This window comes from Cydia splendana, chromosome Z (genome assembly GCF_910591565.1).
Source record: "Cydia splendana chromosome Z, ilCydSple1.2, whole genome shotgun sequence".
Taxonomy (NCBI): Eukaryota; Metazoa; Arthropoda; class Insecta; order Lepidoptera; family Tortricidae; genus Cydia; species Cydia splendana.
The window spans coordinates 31,659,713-31,682,595 of record NC_085987.1 but is presented as its reverse complement, the minus strand read 5'-3'; the positions used below and the strand labels follow the sequence as shown (position 1 = coordinate 31,682,595).

Genomic DNA, 22,883 nt, shown 5'->3' with positions numbered 1-22,883 from the left:
CACGGTACGTGAGCGGCAGCGTTAACAGCATCCCGAGGATGCAGCCTTGACTGCCTTTAATAATTACAATACTATAATTAGGACTTACATGAAGTTGCAAAATAAGTAGGATTTATGGATGTATATTTCATTTTTAACTTTTTGCTAATGAGGAAAAAGATATATAAGTAGGTACGATATTTACTTATGTTTACGTTTAGTAGTAAGTAGGTAAATAAAAGGAAGTTAAGTTAAAGTGTAAGTATAAAGTACCATATGGATATATAATATATAAGTTATTATATATATAATATAACACGCAAGTACTGCCACCACCATTTAAATGTACGCATTTAAATGGTGGTGGCAGTACTTTCATTTTTCTATGCTCGAGACTTTGCTATAAGGCGTCATCTTCAATGTGGCACGTGTCTATTAGGGATTGCAAATATTCGAAACTTTCAGGTATTTGAATATTCGACTTTTTCTGAGGAGATATTCGAATATTCGAATAATTATTCGAACATTTAAAAAAATAAGGAAGGGAACGAGAAATCGGTTAATTAACGTTTTATTCAAAAGCTTTTTTCACATATTGCTAAGACTAATGATATTTTGCAGAAATCCACTTAATTGACCAGATTTTATCATCCTACCTAGTTTGAGATGCCCACGTTTATAAAAACAAGTAAAATGCAAAAACTAGACGTTTTCAATTTTTCAATATTTATAGATAAAACTTTTATTATTTATCGTTGCGTGAATTAATATAACTTTAACCATCCAAACACGTATGGAAGAGAAAAAAAAATGTAGGTAATTATTTTCTGATTTAAATTAACTTCTAGTCGCTCAGAGGCCTGTAAAATGGCCTTTAATTCCATTGTATTTTGTATCTTTATTTGTCTTGGCAAGTTTAGTTTTGATTCCTAATGGTCGGCAATTATATAAATGAAATACTTAATAGGTATTGGAATATTTAAGGAAAAAAGTTGGCTGACTACGGGGTTATTCATTAGCTAAAGGTGCATGGTTAGATTACCTAGTTGGGCACGTATGATCAAATTTGCAAATTGCGATAAAGGGCAAGGTTTAGACTTCGAATATTCGCTTAAGGTACGCTTGTATTCAATAAACAGAATGACCCTTTAACTTGACACTTACGTAACGTTGCAAAAGAAACTAGAAAAAGCATTAGCCGCACGGTAAAATAAACATGCTTTTTGATTTCGTTTTCTTTGCAATTGACTTAGGTTTAACTGTATTCACGAAGCTTATCGAAAGGTATACAGTAAAAACATTATGTATTTCCTTAGCATTTGGGTACCTACCGTTGCCCATTCACTGTAAATACCCGGATAAACACATAGAAACTGTAACTATAGCGGATGAAAATAGACATTTTGTAGTAATAAAAAATATTCGAATATTCTAAACCTGAACGGCCGAATATTCGAATATCAAAACAGGTCGAATATTCGACATATTCGAATAATCGAATTGCAAGCCCTACACGTGTCTGAATTTAACAGGTTTTATTATATTATTGTTTCCGGTTATACTAAATAATTTTGCTTACCTTGCCTAATTATTACGTACTCCGGTTTTCGGGGCATAAAACGTACCAGTGCTAGTGATTGATTAGATATCGAGTAAGTAAAGGTGGGGTAATACCGCGGTCTCGGTGCCGAATACAGGTTTGTTCCTTTCGGCGTCGAAAAGCTGGGTCCGTGGGGTCCCGGCGCTCTGAGTCTCTTTGGAGACCTTTCAAAAATACTCAGGGACGCAACTGGGTATTCGGAGAGCTGGCAGTTAAGTACCTCACTCAACGCCTCAGTCTGGCAGTTCAGCAGGGTAACGCAGCCAGCATCTTCGGGACCTTGCCGGAGGGACCTTTTTTAGATTTAGTTTAGATTAGTGTAGTTTTATTTTTGAATAGTCTATATTTAGATTAAGTGTAATATTAAGTTGTTTCTATTTATAGTTTTTGACATGATTTTGTGCCATAAATATAAATAAAGTAAAGAGCTTGGTATTGATAACCCGCAATTGCTAAATCATAATAACAAATGAAACTCATCCTTGAACGTACTTTCTTAATTAAGAGCGTTAGCTCTTTCATTTGCAAACCTCTTTCATTTATTCTTATCGCGACTGTAAATATCCAACATCTGACATTGACTCCAATCATTGTGACAATCATAAAAATTACAACGAGTTTTGTATAAACTGGGGTATGCATTAATAGTTTTTTTTATACTAAAAGATGCTAAATGCGGGTTAAAGCTTATGTAATAAGATAAAGTTAGTGTGATAAACGTTCAACGCAGATGGCGCTGCAATCGTTTCGGTTGAGCCTCCGTGAGTTCAAGTTCTAGGTGTAGAATTGACCAATTTCTTGTTTTTCGATTATGGATTGATTGCCAATCGAGCGAAGTGGATGGTAGACAGACTTTTATTAATAGGTCAATAGGTTTTGTTCAAAATAAAAGACAGTTGAAACATATTTAATCTCTAGTTTTTTTTTTTACCCAATTGGAGTAAAAATGTAAGTTAACATTTGTGCATTACATTGAGAATAAAAATGAGGCAGGTAGCTCAAGATTGGGTAAGTAGTTGAGGGAGGCCCTGCCCAGCAGCACTAGGCAAGGAGCTAACTCACAACTAATCACAACCTTAGAAAATAACGCATTAAAATCTGCCAGGAGCCGGCCGTCTTACGACATCTTCATTCAATTATCTCACTGCCTCTATCACTTCTACCTTGGTCAGCTAATGATTTTCATTACTTTTTATATTGCACCGTTTGCATAGAATCGTGAGCTAATCTAATGTCGGTGACCTAAAGATAAATTTCATTTCCTTATCTAATGAAACATTCCGGCCAAATGGTTGTCTATATTTTGTGTAACTCGAATCATTGAACGTTTATTTTTATATCTGTTACAAATAATTAATTAGCAGTGGCGGATTTGCAGTCTTTGCCGCCCTAAGCCCCAGGCCCTGTAGCCGCCCCTTTCTCAGCACCCATCATTGTTATCATCGGCGAATTTTTTGTCACAATTTGCCGCCTCTAATATCTTGCCGCCCTAGATCCAGGCCTACTGGCCTCATGGCAAATCCGCCACTCTTCTTAGTTTTCGTTATGGACATCCTACGCGTTACGCGTCTGGGTATACGAATTAAAGACGTCGAAAACAAGATACTCGTACAAATTCATTTTACTTTGCTACTGTAGCTTTTTGTATAAGTAAGTAAATTGTTTATTTGAAGCTGTAAATCTGTTACCTACACTTCACAAAAGAATGATTGGATATACCTACCTAATACAATTTAAGAAAGGAAAATTATGTTCATTGTTTAAGTATTATTTTGTGTAATTGTATTGTTTTCCTGTCGTCTAGTACATTCCAGTCGCATTCAGATATATCGGAGCGGCCGCGGTACTCAAAAATATCTGAACACACACTCTATTGCCTTGAAAATAGAGGCGTGTTCAGACATTTGTGAGCATTTTGGTCGCTCCAATTGTATCTGATGGTGACTATAGCCACGACACAAGTTTTATTGAACTTACTGTGGGACTGCGTCGATTTGAGTAAGATTGTGTATTATTTATACCTCTCGTGTCGAATGATGGTTTCTATGACAGTTTCTTCAAGTCTCTTTTGGTTGGGTTTAATTTAAAAAAATAATTGATGAGATATGATATACATTTAGCCTTAACTTGCGTAAGGAAGACGCTCAGAATAGAACTGCCTGGAGACACAAAATAAGGAAAGCCGACCTCTTATAACGGGAAAAGGCGAGGAGGAAGAAGAAGAGAAGATTAGATATGATATTTTACCGTATCGTTATAATTATAAATTAAATAAATAAATTTAGAACAATCCTAAATAAATTAATGTGCTGAACTTCCATTCCAAAAAATGTCTTCAAACATTTTACGTGGAAGCTTCTCCATATAAAAATGACCGGACATTCGGCCCATCATTCGACGCGAGAGATATATGTTAGAGCCAGACCAAGAATAGTCTGCAGCGGATTTGATAGCCACGCAGTGCAAGTGTTATATTAAACGTCAAACTTCTATGAAATTATGACGTATAAATGACACTTGCACTGCGTGGACTATCAAATCCGCTGCAGACTTTTTTTGGTCCGACTCTATTATGGCCGGCTTTCAAAATCGTTGCCTACTTGTCTTGGTCTAACTCTATTGACGAGTGCTTACCTTGGCGGATTTACGCTCTAAGAATATATTTTTTATTTATATACCTTTATATAAACTCTACACATGCGTACTCGTTTTGTACGCATGTGTGTGTGCGTAGGTGCTAGCATTAGTTTAAAATTTAATACTTTGCAACTACCTGTGAGTTCCTGTAATTGGCTTCCTGTTTTAATCTTGTTGTCTATTGTAAGTTTTAAAGCTGTTGGTTCTCCTAACATAAATAAATAAATATATATATATATTGTATTCAATATTAAAATACCTACCTACTCTTAGCTTCTAGGATAATTTAGTTGCCGACATTAGCGCAGGGGTATAGTGAGGGATGGGATGGAGGGTGTGGGAGAGAATTGTAAGTAGAGATAGTAGAATAGTATTTTGTCGATGTTTTTAACACCGCAAGCGTTGTACTTCATAGAAAATGCAGCTGTAGATAGCTGAATTTTCTTTTTTAATTTTTTAAATTCGGTAAAACTTTATATTTAGTTCTCCTACGTTTTCTGATGTAACTTTTACAGTTTAAAAAGTGTTTTTTTTGGTACTATGTATTTAGCGTGCGCAATGCCCGTTCGTATGCATATCGGCTACTTATAAATAATTTATCATACATTGCAATTGATTGCGTGACTGCTTCTGAATAATAGGTATGAGTCCGCTATTGTTTTGTGATTCAATTTTTCGAATGACTTTTACATTTTTGGATGATTTTAATGCGTAAGATTAACAATTTGCAACTTATTTATGTTATCTAGTGGTTTTTATATTAGTGGATATACGTACAAAATTACACAGGCGGGTTAATTTGAATTCAGCGGTTTTAGTATAGGTATAATAACACGAACTAATACACTGCCATAACGGCCTATACATATAATTTACCAAATTTTGAACGCAGCCATTTCATTCGTCTCGGTGTCATGCCCGATTACTTACAGGTATTCACACGTTACGATTTTAGTTACATTGAGAACTATTGGTTACATCCAATTCAGCCGACCAATCAAACACCGCAATGTAATGAAACTCGCATGCGAGTTCTCGCACCATGTGAATGGGCCTTACGAGTTTTTTTCATAGGTACCGACAAAGTTTTTGTTCAAATGGTAAGTATTTTGCTAATGTAATTTATGTAGCATTTGTTTCATTCCTTAAACATTTATCTTTGGCTGAAATATCTTATTTTTAGAAAAAGAGCTTTGTATAATTATTTTAATTTTTTTAAATGCTATACGGATATAACGACAGACCTGCATATACATATACCGGACAAAATGGCAACTTAAGTCATAATATGGTAACTACTCGTTTATCATATTATACATAGATTTTAACAATGTTACTCATGAAGTTATATTAAATATGTTACGATGAAGACGACTGGTTGCGTTGCTTATTATAATGTTCGCAGTGGCCTCACGCCTCTCGCGCCGATGTTTAGCTAGAAAATAGCTAGGCGCAACAATGGTATATATCATTTTGACCGAAGCATGTGGACAAAGTGGATTATGACTAATATCGGTTAAATATTTTATGTTGTTATTGTACTTACTTAAAAATTTTATTAGCTTCGATAACTTAAGGACCAAAGATAATTGACATAAGCTATGGCTATGATGTGAACTACCAATAAAAAATTATGATTCAAAAACAAAACTATATGTAATTTTGTACGTAGTTCCCTAATTATCGCAAAAGTAAAATGAGACTTCATCAAGCAGAGTCGAATATTAGGATAACATGTCCACGAAAATGTTAATGCTCCGCTGCTTTATTAAAATTCATCTCCTAAAATCCTTAAATGCTTTAAGTAGTTACGATGCTCCAAACATACATGTGATTGAGATTATTTAGTTTAATTAATATTGCACAAGAAATAATAACTAATGTTCATATTTACTCGTATTAACTAAAGTTACTTTGGCGGGCGTATGAAAAAGAAAAGCGGCTAAGTGCTAGGCGGACTTACTTATACAGGGTTTAATATAACTGGGTAAAACCCCAGAATATAATTAATTAATTTACTTTGTAAGTACGAAAAAATTAAGCTAGAGTACCTACTAAGGTACAAAGTTAACTTTGCCTTGGAAACTTTTATATCCACCCATTATCATCATCATCATCAGGCTATAGTAGTCCACTGCTGGACATAGCCCTCCCCTAAAGAGCGCCATAGCGCCCTGTCTTCAGCTTGCCGCATCCAGCATCTGCCTGCAGTCTTTCGCAGATCGTCATCCCACCTGGTCGGAGGGCGTCCTACACTACGTTTGCCGAGTCGCGGTCTCCACTCAAGAACACGTTTCCCCCAGCGGTTGTCGGTTCTTCGTGCGATATGGCCAGCCCACTGCTACTTCAGCTTGCTAATTCTTTGAGCTATGTCGATAACTTTGGTTCTCTGTCGAATGTATTCGTTACGAATCTTATCCTTCAGAGAAACTCCGAGCATAGCTCTCTCCATAGCTCGCTGAGCGACTTTGAACTGGTGGACCAACCCTACCGTGAGTGTCCATGTCTCGGCTCCGTAGGTCATGACGGGTAGGACGCACTGATTGAAAACTTTTGTTTTCAAGCATTGCGGTATGGATGACGAGATTATCTCCTCCCACACAGCATTAACCCCAAATAAGCTGTTATTCACATGAATATTGATATACATAATATTGATGGTTTTTTTAAATCGTTTCTGTAACAATTTTTAAATTTTAAAATATTTAAATTCAGCTGTTATAAATAACGTAAATTCACTTTAATTGTGTAAAAATGCCATAAATAGATAACTAACCTACCTATACCTAATGATACTATATTTTCTTAATCATCATAATGTAAGCCAATTCCTGCCAATTTTATGAACGCTATTCTTAAAATTAGGACGAAAATTAGTATGGGCAACCTGCGATTATTTTGTATTCGATTTTCTTTTTGTTATTGGTTTTTAAGTAATTTTCCAACAAATTATCACGACAATAAGAGTTTTTATACTTTAAATCAAGAAGATTTTATTTTTAGATAATTTTACGTATATACGAATATTTTTAAATTACGATAGTTTATTTAGATACATATTCGGTTTACAAAAATACCGGAGTTATTTAAATGTAATTAAAAAGGTATAGTTCCTTATTCAATACTAACTCATGTTCATGATATACTAATGAGCAGAGTAAGTACTAAATAAATACCCATATCATCATTTACATACAATATGTACATACATATATGAAATTTACTGTAGCCCAATAAATATCACGAAACGCCAACTCTTACAAACTTTTCGGTTACAAACCTCTCATTGGCCTACCGCATATTTTTTATAATTATGTTTAATTGTTTATTTATATGCTTTTTGCTACGTAAAATTGTAGAAATTAAACAAAGGTGAACTAAAGGCGAAATAAAGTGATAACGCCTGACCTGACAACACCAGTTGACTTGTCAAAACATTATGTTTATTAATAAAAATATTTATGTGACTAACACTAGTTCCTTTCCCAAAAAAAAAATAGTACGCACCAAAATGAATAAAACAAAACGTAAGTTAAACTCAAAAGATAACATAAAACGTGACGGTTGGCATAAATTTCAAGTTGGTGGACTTGGTGGATTGTGATCTGATTTAAATATGTTTATGAATGATCTGCTGATATGACGGGCAAGTATCTCTTAATAAATAACTTTACAGCTGTCTACTACTAACAGTTACAGCTGCCAAAATAATCTGAGTTTTTTGGACGGTTTCAGACTATAGCGTTTTATACGAGAGTACCGCGTACGCGCGTGTAAGCTCGTATAGACCAAATGTAGGGAAAAGTAACTCGTGTCTAAAGGATGACTCACGTTAGACCGGGCTGTGTCCGGGCCGAACCTTCCGGCGCTTACTTTTCTATGACATGACAGGCGATCACGTGATGCTTTCCATAGAAAACGATGCGCCGGAAGCTCCGGCACGGACACGACCCGGTCTAACGTGAGTCATCCTTTAAGGCTGTAAGCTCTTAAAAAACAAATATAAGGAAATGTAACGTGCGTGTAAGTTCATACTATACCGGCGAAACGACCGTAAGACCGCGCAGAAAAATACGCTCGTTTGAAACCTCCATAAGGAAACTAATAGATTCAGCAAAGTACGAGTGTAAGTAGTACTTAGTTGGTAAATACATTCTTCTTGTTTCACACGATTACGATATCAATTATATCATCATGATTATCTTTATCACACAATTTGAGATTTGTATTTAACCTGTATGTAGGTAACAAACTACAATGAAAAACGTTTCTGGTGTGGAGTAGCTACCTTCATAGATTTTTATTTAAGTAATTTTTATTATTTATTTTGTTGTTATAAAAGTAATTTAAATACATATTCTGTGCAAATTATTTATATGACAAGTCATGCGATTGATAAGACCCACATAACGAATGGTTCTACATAACGAATGGTTCTACATAACGCAAATAAATTGCTAGACTTTTTTATTATTTGTTGTTAGGTACTACAGATAGGGACCGTAAAATCAAGTGACTTTAGTCCACAACTTACAAACTATAGTATAAATTCTAGAAAACTATTTTTCAAATTACGTTGAGTATATAATATAGAAAGAGCATTAAGTAGTTTCTCTAAGCTCCAAAATAAATGTAACGAGTACAAATCATAAAGGCTCGTTAAGATTTAACTTTTATAAACTGGACCATAGTTCTATTTAAGGACTACATATAAGTAGTTAGGTACCTGATTTCATGGTACAGGAAATAGAAAAATATTGCAAAAATTTCAACTGTCTAGTATTGGTAGGTTGTAGGTACAGTCAGCGTCATATAGTAGGTAGCATCCAACGTATTCAAATAGTTCGGTATAGCATATAATTTGTATGACGTACATATGTAGTTCGCTACATATTTGAATACTTTGGATGCTACCTACTACAGGACGCTGAGTGTACAACAGTTTGGAGCCCGCTGACAGATAGACAGGCTTTCGACCGTTCTTTCGAACTGAAAGACAGCGTAAGCTTAATACAGTGAAACCTGGATAAGTGAGACTTCAAGGGACGAGCAGATTTGTCTCACTTAAAGAGGTATTCCACTTACCCAGGCTCTCAGTTAGCCAGGTACAAATAAATTTCTGTCTCATTTACAGAGGGTCCCATTAATAGAGGTGAGAATAGAGGATATATCTCAGTTATAGAGGTGGTTAATAAGGTATTTTGTAATTATCTTTAAATGTTTAGGTAAAATAATCCTTGTCCCTAAATATTTTTTAAGTCAGTTTTAATATTTCTTTGAATTTATTTTGAATGATTTTCCAAAGGATTGATTTTTTCAATTATATTTGATACGGACTTCATTGCGTCTTAGAAATTAATTAAATGAAAATTTGTTTATTCTTGTTACTTATCAAGTTTTCAGCTTTCGTTTCGATAGTTTTAACTACATAAAGTAACTAAATGAAACTTGAAGTCGTTTAGACACAATTAAGCAAATGCGGAATTTGTGGATAGACTAAGAATTAGTAAGAATACGGATATAGATCAATAAAGTCCAAGTTAGAGAGGTCATAGATTGACGTTATCTCAGATACAGAGGTAATTCGTATAAAATTCTAAAAAAACAATTAGGAAAATGTAATCTTATAAATATAGTCTCAGTAAAAGAGGTAAAATACACTCTCTGTCTCAGTTATAGAGGTAAATGTGACTATAAAATCACAACAACTAATCCCAGTTATAGAGGTTCGTTTTATCTCACTAACAGAGGTAATTCAGTGCTAAAGTGTCGGGACCGCACCATGAGTCCCAGCTATAGAGGTTTCTCACTTATCCAGGTCCCACTTAACCAGGTTTCACTGTACATAAATAGGGTACCGATCAGTAGCATTTCGTAAATCACGTCGTCGGGCTACGGTTTATTAATAATAATTGACAACTGACAGGGAACTTGCAAATATAGCGATTCTCGTGTGCTGGGATAATTTTTCTAATAGTTTCCTCGTACGCGGATCCGCGTTCCGTCATTCGAGGGCTTACACCAGTGTAAGTATATGATTAAATCGCTCGGGAGCGCTCACGACATCTTCGAGTAATTGACACAGTCTAAAGACCAAGAAAGAGAACGTATCATGTTAAACATCGGTTTTCGTAGAACAAGGAGTTCAACTCTTATTTAAGTGATTTTGTTATTAAGCATGGTTAAAGTCATACGGGTCTACCATCTATTTACCTACATACAATATGTATATGTCAAAGTAAGATGATTACGGCCGTAAACCAGTTTAGTATGTTGTTATATGACCATCTTCTATATCTAGATAAAGCTAAAATACATACCTACGCTAATATGTGCACCTGTTAAATGTGATTTAATTTCCACATGTTTCAATCAGTATCTGCTGCACGAAGTTATTAAAAAAGAATTAGTGTCTCTTGTTACCGAGGAGCCGTATGCATTAAGGAGCAGGGATGTTGCGAATATCCGCATCCGCATTCTGCAACCGCGGAACTTTCGCATTATTTTCAAAATCCGCATCCGCATAAAATCGATGCGGAGCTTAATGCGGATCCGGATGTCAAACAAGTCGGTACAGGAACGTCTTAGCGGCGGGGTAGGTAAGTGCTAGGTAATTTCGTCACTATCTACATATAACGAAATTGTCTAGATCGAGAAAAGTCGGCCAAGTTACTGGCTATTAAATATAGGTACCTAACGCACCTATATTCTTGTTCAAATACAAGAATATAGGTTTCGTTTCGTTTTTTTTTTAATAAAAACTACTAAAACGTAATATTTTACGTTTTCTAAGTATTGTACTCCATTAAAAATCTGCAACCGCAACATCCCTGTTACGGAGTAGGTACCCGCGGCACGCACGGTTCGGGGAACTCGGCGAAAGTTAGTCCCCAGCGCATTTCAGTGTCAATATTGCGTCGCTGCTGGATATAAGTTCTCGACATGGATAAACGTTATGGTTTTGATCTTATTATGATATGACCTTGACTTGAATCAGCGCGAGCTATCGTCAAAACAAGATGAACACCGTAACAAGGGGTTTAAGCAGAATCAGCCTCACGGTATTACATTTACCTAAAAGTAAAACTATTAAACCGAACGATCAAATAAGGTATAAATAAAGGATGACTCACGTTAGACCGGGCCGTCTCCGGGCCGGAGCTTCCGGCGCATCGTTTTCTATGGAAAGCATCACGTGTTCGTCATGTCATAGAAAAGTAAGCTCCGGAAGCTCCGGCCCGGACACGGCCCGTGAGTCATCCTTAATACAGCTTCCTTGTAGGACTACAATACTTGATCAGTAAGGAACTTTCTCGATGTGTTTTAGATGCTATTCTTTTGTAAAGGCAGTAACTCGTTCCCACCTCACCGGAACCAGTACCTAATGAAGTAGGTTCGGCGGGAAATGTCGCCAGCTGCCCCGGCACTATGCCACCACCCAAGAGCCCAATTGTTTAGATATATTTTAATATTAGTGTTTAATTAAATTTAGTTTTATTTCATAGATATTTGGGTTTTTTTATGTACCTACTACCTACTTACAATTGAGGTTGTCTGTTTTGTGGGCCTAATATGCAATATTTTGTTGATTATTGAAGTATATGAATGGAATTGATAATCGAAATGATATTCATTAAGAGAGAAGAAGAGAGGCTATATGTACTTAATAACTAATTGATGGAAAAAAAGAAGAACAATCTTGCGCTTATGTGCAGTAAAGAACTTATGCAGACAAACTGCGGCTTAAGTATAAAAACAAATAGGTTAGTTACTAGTTAACACAAAAATCTAGTTTATTGTAACATCCTTCATATATTTTTATGTTGTGTGAATGTTTTTGCGTCGTTTGTACATAATTAACTACCTATATGTTTATAAATAGGTAATTTTGATAGGCAGGTCTGTCCTGGGGGCCTAGCCAAGTGACAGAAAAGTCGTTGATAGAAAAAGCCAGTCGAAACTTAAATAATGTACGGAAATAATCACGTGACTTTCCGTTAGCATCTGTCATCCCGATATATTATATTCTTATTTTCGATCGACATTTTGTCGATGTACGATTGTCATTTAGGCTAGGCTTCATGAATCTGAAAGTTACGGGGATTGAAGTTTTTAAACTGAAATATATTGCTGGCATTTTGTATGGGTTTGGGATAGCGTATGCAAACAAGGAGTTTGTGTTCGCCTGTATTAAACTTGTAGGTATTTTATGCTCCCGTTTTCATAACAGTTAGCCACAGAGACAATTTTGACAAACAAATATATCTAACACAAAACCTCTGAACCAATGTACAATAAATATCAACAGAACTTGAAATGAAACGATTCCATTTTCAATGATTTAGTTGTACGTTGATGAGTAGACAGAAACTTTTAGCAAAGAGTAGGTGCCTATTGTACTATTCCCACCGACTGGATGGAGTCGAGCCGCGCCACAGCGCATTTCATATTTTAAATGATGTATGGCAGAAGCGATGGAGTCCGACCAGAGATGTGCGCGTGCGCGCCGACTCCGCCCGTTCGGTTGGATCGTACATATGTTTGCAATAATTAACAATCGAATTACAATAAAAATCGCATTGCATTCCATTGTAAAAAACACAATACAGTCAAAACATAAAAAAACAGGTAAATACAGTAACTCATAAACAAAAAATATTATTCACTAACATGCGCGGAAATATAAATTAGTGATTACGTTGAGGTAAACATCATGTTTTAGGCGCTTCAGACAGACGCGCCGGTATTGTACATTAACCTTTTGACCGCCGTAGTCTGATATACAAGACAAACAAAATCGGGCTCATTTCGCCGCGGTCTGATAAATAAGACAAACCTTCGTATAACTTCGTGCCCCCCGGCGACACGAGCACGCTCGATGACAAATTCTATGGCGCTCAAAAGGTTAATACAACATTGCCGGCCCACTGCGGCACGTGGCTCAGCGCTATACATTGAACATTTCGGTTATTATTGATATAGAAGTTGTGCTTCCGCGCATTTTTTAAGAAATATCGGAATAGCGATTGCCTGCCTTGTGTTACAAGACTGCCTCGCTACACTCCCCTATTTAAGTATTTATTTCACACTCAGCTGGCAACCCTACACTCTGACTTTCATGGTACCTAATGCAGGCAACTACTATAAATGAGAAAGTCACAGAAATCGAAAGTAACCGGAAGAGTGGTGATAATAATTTATGTACTACTAGACGAACAATATGTAAGGATAAATTAATTTAAAATTGTTTTACTGTGAAGTGTGAAATCCTGTATCAATATACATAGTAAGCAAGACGAGGCTACAGGAACAGTTTGACAACATTCACTCTTAGAGCATTTAGTAACCGGAGACGCCTTGGCTGTCATTCTCTGTACAAAACAGTCTGCCGATTTTTGCGGGGGAGGGGACGTCAAATGTATTGCTATTTCTACATGATTTGTACGTAACGTACAAATATCTATGTCAGTCCATACAAAAGTTTGCACAATTGTGTAGGATTTTCGGCAGAGGGGTAACTTAAAGGCGACTCCGGTTATTAAATGCTCTAAGCATTCAGTGAAGCGTACCTGCGATATGGTGTTAGAGTGTTAGTAGGTATCGGGGCGGGCGCGGATGGCGGCCGCGGATAGCATTAGGGCTGATTTAGACGGCGCACGAAACTCGGATGGACTTCAACCGACCGATCCAAAACCGCAATGTAATGAAACTCGCATGCGAGTTCTCGCATCGTCTAAATGAGCCCTTAGGGTAGCGAGACGAGAGGGACCTACCTGAGCGAGCCGCCGCCGCGCCGCGCCGGCTGAGGCGCGGCAGCGCGCCGCCGCCGCCGCGCCGCTGCGTCCGCGCCACGCTGACCGCCTCGTGTCGCCAGCTGTCGAAATCCATTACAAACCCCATTCAAATACCTTGTCTATATCACATTACCGTCAGATATATTATAGGTATGTAAATCTAATTCAGTCGCTGCACAAGACATACAATATAAACCCTTCCGTATAGGATTTGATGGAGTTACGTCTTGTTACACTTGTTATAAAAAATCAAAAATACATAGTTAAAATGTTTTTGTAACTTTTTAAGTCCGTTTTTCTAGGAATCCCTACCCCTAGCTATCTGATGACGTTAGAAAGTTATATTAAATATTTGTTTATTTGGAACCATTGTCTACGTTTAAAACTTCAAACAGTATGTTGGTTGAGTTTAACTTATAAGTAGTATATCGCATCAAAAATACACAATCGCAATTGCAAAAATAAATATTCAATTCGCACGATGAGTAAAATACAAATCTTAACACATAATCTTATTATATAATTCGTTAAAAGTATTATACGCTAGTAAATGAATGCAATGATAATCAAAGAATAATAATTACCTGTAGAGTGAGTGGTAAGGCCATGATGGTGTCGGTGGTGGTGGTGGTGCTAGACCAGCACCGGCTCGTCGCTGTCCTCGTGGGCTCGCGCCGACAGTATGCGGATTATATCTGTAACAAACAAAGCGCAACCTTTACACACCTGCTGAATTAACCCTTACACTACACATTCCAAGATAACGGTCTCATTTACACATAAATACGCATAGCAAATGCAGCGGCTGAGCATAGACAGTGACACCATTATAAGAACAATTCGCTTTGAGCAATAACTTAAATTTCAAAATAATTTTGTACCACTTATTCACTAAACAGGCTATTATTGTTCTAAAAACACAGTGCAGTAAAACTTACCGATGAGCTCGAATTGGTTTAAGAATATGTCGTAATAGTCAATTTTTGCTATCAGCAGTTCCATACCTGTTGACAGAGAAAAGATCGTTAAACAACTGATTCAAACTGAATGACATAGAATTACGGCTAGCACCAGCACGGCACAGTTTCAACAAGTGACCACGCATGTTATTACCGCGCCTGGACGAGTGAGTGAGACAGACAGGGAACGGGGGGTGAGTGTAAGGGACGGAGGGAGGAAGCGGTTTGCGAACGCGGCGCTGTCGCTACCCTCAACTCGTAATGTTATTAAATAGCACTTGTCTGCCTCTGCCTACCCTCGCGCATTGCTACAGTATGAGTAGCTGAATTAGACTACGTTGACTATTCAGAATGGTTTTTTTACATACGTACATATGTACCTATATTATTTTATGTCAATTGTGGATATAATGACAACTGAACCACTGACATTTACATTTTTTCCTAATTTAGATTAAAATATCTGGGACACCGAGCTTTGCTCGGAAAACATATAAAAACTCAAAAATTCACGTTTTCCCAGAAATAAGACCTAGCTAGATCAATTTGTCGCCCCCGAAAACCCCCATATAGCAAATTTCATCGAAATCGTTAGAGCCGTTTTTGAGATCCCCGAAATATAATTATATATAAATAAATAAACAAGAATTGCTTGTTTGAAGGTATTACATTAGGCAGATAGATACATAGATTTATAGTACATGGATATCGTGTATTTGCAAAAAGAAAGTACCTACCCATTCTTTTTATGCTAGCTTTCCTCTTTATCCACAATGGGCACTTTACCGTGGTCTATTACAGACCGTGGCCATCAGGGTACCTACTCGTATATATTTATATACATATGATTGCTGTTTGTTTTCTAAATACATTTGAAAAGCTAGATTCACGTCACAAAAGACAAACACACAATACCATATTATAAGAAAAAAAAACATCACATTAAGAATATGAATAACCTATAAGCCAGCTTATAACCAAAACGTCAATATTTACAAACTAAGCACTTAAGCAGTATGTGTGTTTAAATGAAAATATAAACCTCCGTAAGACAAGTACTTATGCCATTTAATTTCTAAGTTATTTTATTAGCAATGAAGGTTTTGTATCCAAGTTCTGGTGAGTATTGGAAAAGCGTGCGGTTTTTGAAGATCGATCGCAGCGCGCACGCGCGCTCGGGCCGGGCGGTGGCGGCGGCGGCGGCGGCGGTCGGCCGCGGAGCCCGCGGAGCGGAGGCGTTCATCCCGCAATGAGGTTGCCATATTGCTTGCTGATTGCGGCGCTAAGACGGTTATTGGAATTATACGAGTAGGCACAAACGAATGAATGGCATTAGACTCCATTTACTTCATTAGAAATATTAGGAAGATATTTTCTTGCTGAGCCTTCGAGTAAAGAAGTTTCTTTTAATTTAATTAGAATAAATACTCGAGAACAATCAACAAGTTTAATAAAACCGGCCAAGTGCGAGTCGGACTCGCACACGAAGGGTTCCGTACCATTATCTATAAAAACGGTCACCCATCCAAGTACTGACCCTGCCCGAAAATCTTGTTTGTTGTATGGGAACTTGGGCCCCACTTAAATCTTTATTTTATTCTGTTTTTAGTATTTGTTGTTATAGCGGCAACAGAAATACATCATCTGTGAAAATTTCAACTGCTAGCTATCACGGTTCGTGAGATACAGCCTGGTGACAGACGGACGGACGGACGGTCGGACGGACAGCGGAGTCTTAGTAATAGGGTCCCGTTTTACCCTTTAGGTACGGAACCCTAATAAAAATAAAGCAAGAGGCAAATTCTTTGTCGAGTTAATAACACGTAAACAATCTTCATTTAGAACAAAAGACGCGATAAAAAATTGAGTCTTTATGTAAGTCTTTTATTGAAAATGTCCTTCAAGGTTTCAAAATATGTACCTAACTCGCTTTCTCAAAGTTAAAGCTATATAATAAGTTATTGTTGTTTAAAGAAAGACGTAAACTCAAGTTAGCCAGACACAAAGGGTGTTTCATCATCATCAACTCATTTACTTTAGAAATTACGATATTTTTTGTGTGTTCCAGTGTTTTTATTACGCAAAAATATAAAATATTTTCATATTTTTACGAGTAGAACCTGTTTGCTTTGAAATCAATCACAGGAAGCGTAATTGGGTTGACTCGGGCAGTTTAGCAGGGGGCCTATTCGACTTGTCATAGTGACAGGTAACGAATAGGGTTGTTGCTTGTAATTAACCTTTTCGCCGCCATTGACTTTTTATAAAGTCAGTACATTTCGTGCCCCACACGCCACGTCTAGATATGTTATATGGGTTGTCTATTTACGTGCAATTTTTGACATGGCGTTGATGACACTTTATTATTTTCATTAACGTGGCGGCGAAAAAATTAAAATTAATTATTTTACCGACTAGGCTAGGAGGCCGTTAATAATCCGTGGCAAATTTTATTATTTTCACCATTCAAGCTGCATTGCGTTTATCGCTCAAAACAAATGCGCTTTAAGTTGTAAACACCAACGCATGCAAGATAAGGTTATACATAAATAATAGCCGTATCATTGACGAGCATGAATGGTCGTAGCAGCCTTCATACACGCTGAGTGGCTAAAGCTCTCTACGACGATAACCTCCACCCCGTCTATATCTGACTAAAATACAAGTACATTAGGTACATATATAAGTACCTATTCAAGATATGCCTACATTGCCTACTCACACCTGGCAAAAACGCTTTTAGTAAAACTACTGTTCAATATATGTTTAAATGGCGAATACTATTTTATTTAAATAAGTACCTAGGTTAAAATAACCTACAAAATTCGTCATGCAGGTAAAACAATTTTTTTATTAAAATTTTCCTTTGAAGTGACTTCTGATACCAGGGCCCATAAGAACTAAGAAGCAGGCAAGAGCCGGATACAAGCAATCGGGGAACATAATATTATTTTCACGTCAGCAGCTCGAACAAGGGTACTTTGCTACTTAAAAACAGTGAGCAAAATCGCATTTTGCTCACTGAGTGAGACAAAATGACATTCAAGTGACCATCATATTCATATGTCATTTCAACATGCGGGGCCTAATACAAAGTTCATAATACTTGGATTCTATTATCTCTGTCTCTTTCACGTCGTAAGCAAAAAGAAAGAGACAAAAATAGTTCAAACGACATTCAACGGTATATTGCCGGTTTATAATAGACCCCCGAAAAACGTCAGACCGCGTAGTTCCAAATTACGTACGAGTATGAATTCTTAAAAATAAATAACTTAACTATAACTTTAAAATTTGATAAAAAAAAGCCCTATTTTAAGTATTTAATTCTACAATTAAAATAATTACCTAACTCAAAAAATGCACAGATTATAAAAATAACGCAAAATAAATAATTTTACTTTTATAAATCTAGTACAGATTGTTGACAAATAGTAGTCTCCGCAATTCGGACCGTATCTTGCTAAGTTTTTTTTACAAAAAAAAAATTGAAATATCAATTGATATTCGTTATTTCCATAATTCCATATGATTTTACTGAAATTTATTTCGTTTTGTTTTTGTGTTCAATTACGGTATTATTTTAACTTCTTTGTTAGAATATCTTATGAAAACATGAGTGTATTAAGTGATAAAGAAGGATTTACCTACATTTTTCAGGTTCGGGTTGTCTAATATGTTCTCACTTCTGACGTGAAAAATTGTATGTACAACACGAGATCAAAGTTATTAACATCTAGTGCGCTTTTGAGTCCCTTCCTACGCTCAAGATTCTAAATTAGATTCACTCGCTACGTTCGTGAATCTTTATAGAATCTTTCGCTTGCAAGGGACTCAAAATAAGCACTCGAAGAAATATCAAACTTTGATCTCTTGTTGTACTTACAACTCGGATGGTACACGGCGTTTATATTAAATCCGTTAATTTCGAGGCATGGCTATTTAAGTACGTTTAAAAATAAATACTCTTTTTTCGCAACAAGTAATTAAATATATGCTGCATAAATAGCGTTGTTGTAACATGGGCATGCTATTTAACATAACCAAGCAATTGAAAACTTTGACATATGAATATCATTTCGAACATCGATCGTCCGAGATTGTATTTGCTTGCGTTTAGTAGGAAATGAATAAACTCATACTAAACCTTAAATATGATGTCTTATTAGACAAAAAAGAATTGATTATCTTCGAAATGGAGTTAATTAGAATACCGGTGTCTTTGAGAAAGTAACTTAATTTAAGCTCAGGAATGCACCCTTAAAATTAAAGGAGTTTTAAAAAAACCACAGTGTATACTTAGAATAGATATTACGCCACCTTTTTATTTTATTTGAGGTATTTAGAGTTTAGTATTTATTTAGTTTCAAACATTAATGCACCTAAAACAACTTCGTCGATCATCATGAGGAATTGACATCGTTACGAGACTAAGACACTATGCAAATCCTATAAGTCGATTACGATACCCTGACCTCGGGTAAAGCTAACGGGCCTCGGCGGTGCATTCGCCGTGCGGGTTCAATGCCACTCGCTTTTTCGCCAACCTTTACAACCGCCGTCATTCAAGCCCATCTGCCGGCTTCATGCAGCGTTTACGCTGACCTTTTTATGAACGTCAAACGTCATCGGAACACAAGTCGAAGTGTGATGCGGTAGGTACTATTTTACCTTAAACGTTCGTCCACGGGATAATATACTTTCACCTCATCGGCTCGAACAAGGGTGCTTTAATACTTAAAAACCGTAAGCAAAATTCGGTTTTGGTCACTGAATGCTTAGTGGATTTCAAAGTGCGGAGTGTAAAATTAATGCCAGTTGGAATTGGTATGGCTCCATATATGTACTTACATACAGTCATACACCCATGCTGTGTAGGTATATTTGGGTTGGGTGAATGGGTATTTGGGTGTACGGTGAATGGGTGTTTAGGCGAATGGGTATTTGGGTGTATGGGTGTGTGCGTAAAAGGGCGAATATGGGAGAATGGGTGTATAGGTTTATGGGTATATATTATATGTACCTACGTATATAATTATGTTATGGATTCGAGTATTTTAAAGACAATTTACACGAAATTGTAAGATTTCTAAGAAAATTTGTAACTATTTTTTGCCTTTTGTTTGTTATCATTTTATCATTTCATAAGTTATTTATTTGTCCTTTTACTGTCTTTTACAATGAAATAAAATTCATTTTAATTTTATCATTCCAATTTACTATAATTATGTCTTGTCGTTAAATCACCAATGTTTTATATTTATTATGAATTGCCTATCTATGTATACTTATATCTAATTTGTTAGTTTAGATTACTCAGAAATCAATATTAGGTACTTACATAATTCTAATCAAATTAAAGGACTATGCGACAAAATGGTCCCAAAACCAACAGAGTTGAGAGTTAGGTCATTAGATAGGTATTTCTCTGTAGTTCATTTCGTTCTATGGGCACCAAGCGCACCCTTATTACCTAGGCAACAGAGTCCAAGTAAGTAAATTAATTGCTGCAGGGTAGATGTTCGCGCACCGCCGAGTAAGCACACCGAATGATTTGCCGCGCTCACCCGGCGGTGGACTCTATTGCCTATGTAATAAGGGTGACGACATTTTGTCTAAAATACCAATATCTCAGTTCTGCAATGGAATTCCGCTTGGTGCCCATAGAACAAAATGAAGTACATAGAAATACTTATCTAATGACCTTACTCTCATTTCTGTTGGTGTTGGGTCCAGGCTCCATACAAAGTTGCCCATGGTGCTTTGTTTTGAAATAGGTACCTACTGCTGCCATTGTACTCATTGTTACGTACATAAGTATAGATTACTGGTTATTTTTAGTAAGTTTTAACAAAAAGAAAGTAATCGATGAGTACCTACGATCAAAAATAAAGCTGCGCATTTTTAGAAGCAATATTTTGTGACACTGCATGTGTATTTAAGACCTATGTTAGTAATACTTTCTATCGAGCGAAATTCGATGTTCGCAAATTGCGGGCATTTTTCTCTGTCACTCTAATTACGCCTTCATTGGAGTAAAAGAGAAAGATCCCCGCAATTTGCGAATTTCGGTTTTCGCGGTAGCCCCTCAGAGGGCCTACCGCGAACCACGATTGTCGTGTTGCCTCTGTCGCACTTGTAAAATCGTACGTGTGACATCCGGAGGCAATACGTCGAACGTGGTTCGCGGTAGGGCCCTCAGGTTGCGAATCGATGGAGTTACAGAAAGACCTCAAGATTGCTACTTCTTAATATTTTTTCGCACCCGAATTATGATCTAAAAAACGCTACAAATAATTAAAAATTCTGCTGGTTGACCTTAAGAAAAGAATAAAAATTATAAATATTATTAATTATTTAATAACCTAAATGCTTTTTCTGACGGTACTGTTATGTAGGTTTATGTAGCAAGCTTGACTTTGGCCTTATCGAGGCAATTGGGAGTGTTGCGTTCATTCACTGCACTTGATAACGTTAGCTTACATGAGATAAGGTTGTTTACAACGCGTCCCGCGATTATTCCAGCACACTCAATGACGCGAACGGGATGATTTAATGGCAACTTGACTGCAGAATAACATTTAATAATTATTAATACTCTTACTCAACCTTTTATTCACGAGGGCCACAAGATGAATCGGCTTAAAGATGAATCGTTCGGATGGCAAGGTTATGTATCTATTCCAGGATTGTCTGGCGGGCCACCTAATGAAACCCAACGGGCTGCATGCGGCCCGCGGGCCGAAAGTTAAGTATCGCTGATCCTCTCTGACCTGCTAGCAGTTGCGTTCTCGCGCGCGACTCCATACATCCAATGGCTCCTCTACACGATGGGCCAGCGCCGGCCACTCCAAGGGACGCATTTATGCGTTACAGGGAGCAAGTGATATTGCTATCTCATTCTACCGCATGGCTGCGTCCCTTGGAGTGGCCGGCGCTGGTCCAGCGTGTAGAGGAGCCATTATGCGACTTCAAGAGCGGACTCACGCGCGAGAACGCAACTCATGCTAGCCGGTCAGTTCTAACCCTGATACCAAAATGACAATTGACCAATCGGGTAGATCGGGCAACTCAACTACTCCAATATTTAGTTACGTCAGTATTATTTTTGTGAAACGTTTTGCATTGTATTGTCAAAAAGTTTCACGAAAATCCCTTCAGAAAACTCAAGTTCCTGGGTAGAAAGCTTTCGGCACTCCACTAGTTATATGCAATATAACTACCTAAGATACCTCTTTCTGCAATGGTTATTCCAATACTTGGGTACGAGATGGGTGCATTAGCTAACCGACTTGCCATGAATGTTATGAAACTGCGTCGTATCAAACGCATGGAAGACGTCACGGCCGTAATCTATTGACGCACTCGTTGTTTTTATTATTAGTAATTGTGTCCGACCTACAATAATAATAACTAGGTAGTATTCCTCTGCCGTTGGTTAACATTTAATATTACTTATTTCTTAAAGTAAAATGTGACAGCTTCATTTTGTAGAATATTACATATTTACTTTAATTACTGTACCTCTCCTACTCTGTTTAAAACTGTGCATTACAGTAATGAATGAATGAATTTTTTTTATATCAGGCAACTAGTGGCCCATACATGAATACCTTAAAACTAGCATACATATTATAAAAATATATATTAAAACTAAACAATAACTTAACTTACTAATTAATTAATTAACTTAATTAACTAATATGGGTGTATAATAAGTAAATACTAAGAAGACGGTAGGTCTTAGAGTAGGTTACCTGCCACTTTGTGTTAAACATTTGTGTTAAACATTTGTGTTAATGTCTCTTTATGTGAGACTATTGAAAACACTATTATTGCCAAAAATATAGGCTAACTTTATTAGTAGCTTTTAAGGAAATACCTACTGTTGCAATCTGCTCGTTCGTAAGTACA

At 36.8% G+C, this 22,883-nt stretch overlaps 2 long non-coding RNA genes across 2 annotated transcripts in view; both read right to left on the bottom strand.

The window, feature by feature from the left end:
- Positions 1–15,117, bottom strand: part of LOC134804927 (uncharacterized) — a 30,954-nt gene extending 15,837 nt beyond the window's left edge. The window contains exons 1-3 of the long non-coding RNA XR_010146186.1: positions 14,949–15,117; positions 14,595–14,705; positions 13,990–14,090 (exon numbers count right to left, since the gene is read on the bottom strand). This is a non-coding gene — a long non-coding RNA (uncharacterized LOC134804927). The remainder of the gene's footprint in view (positions 1–13,989; positions 14,091–14,594; positions 14,706–14,948) is intronic.
- A 2,793-nt stretch (positions 15,118–17,910) lies between these two features.
- Positions 17,911–22,883, bottom strand: part of LOC134804953 (uncharacterized) — a 56,027-nt gene continuing 51,054 nt past the window's right edge. The window contains exon 2 of the long non-coding RNA XR_010146212.1: positions 17,911–18,074. This is a non-coding gene — a long non-coding RNA (uncharacterized LOC134804953). The remainder of the gene's footprint in view (positions 18,075–22,883) is intronic.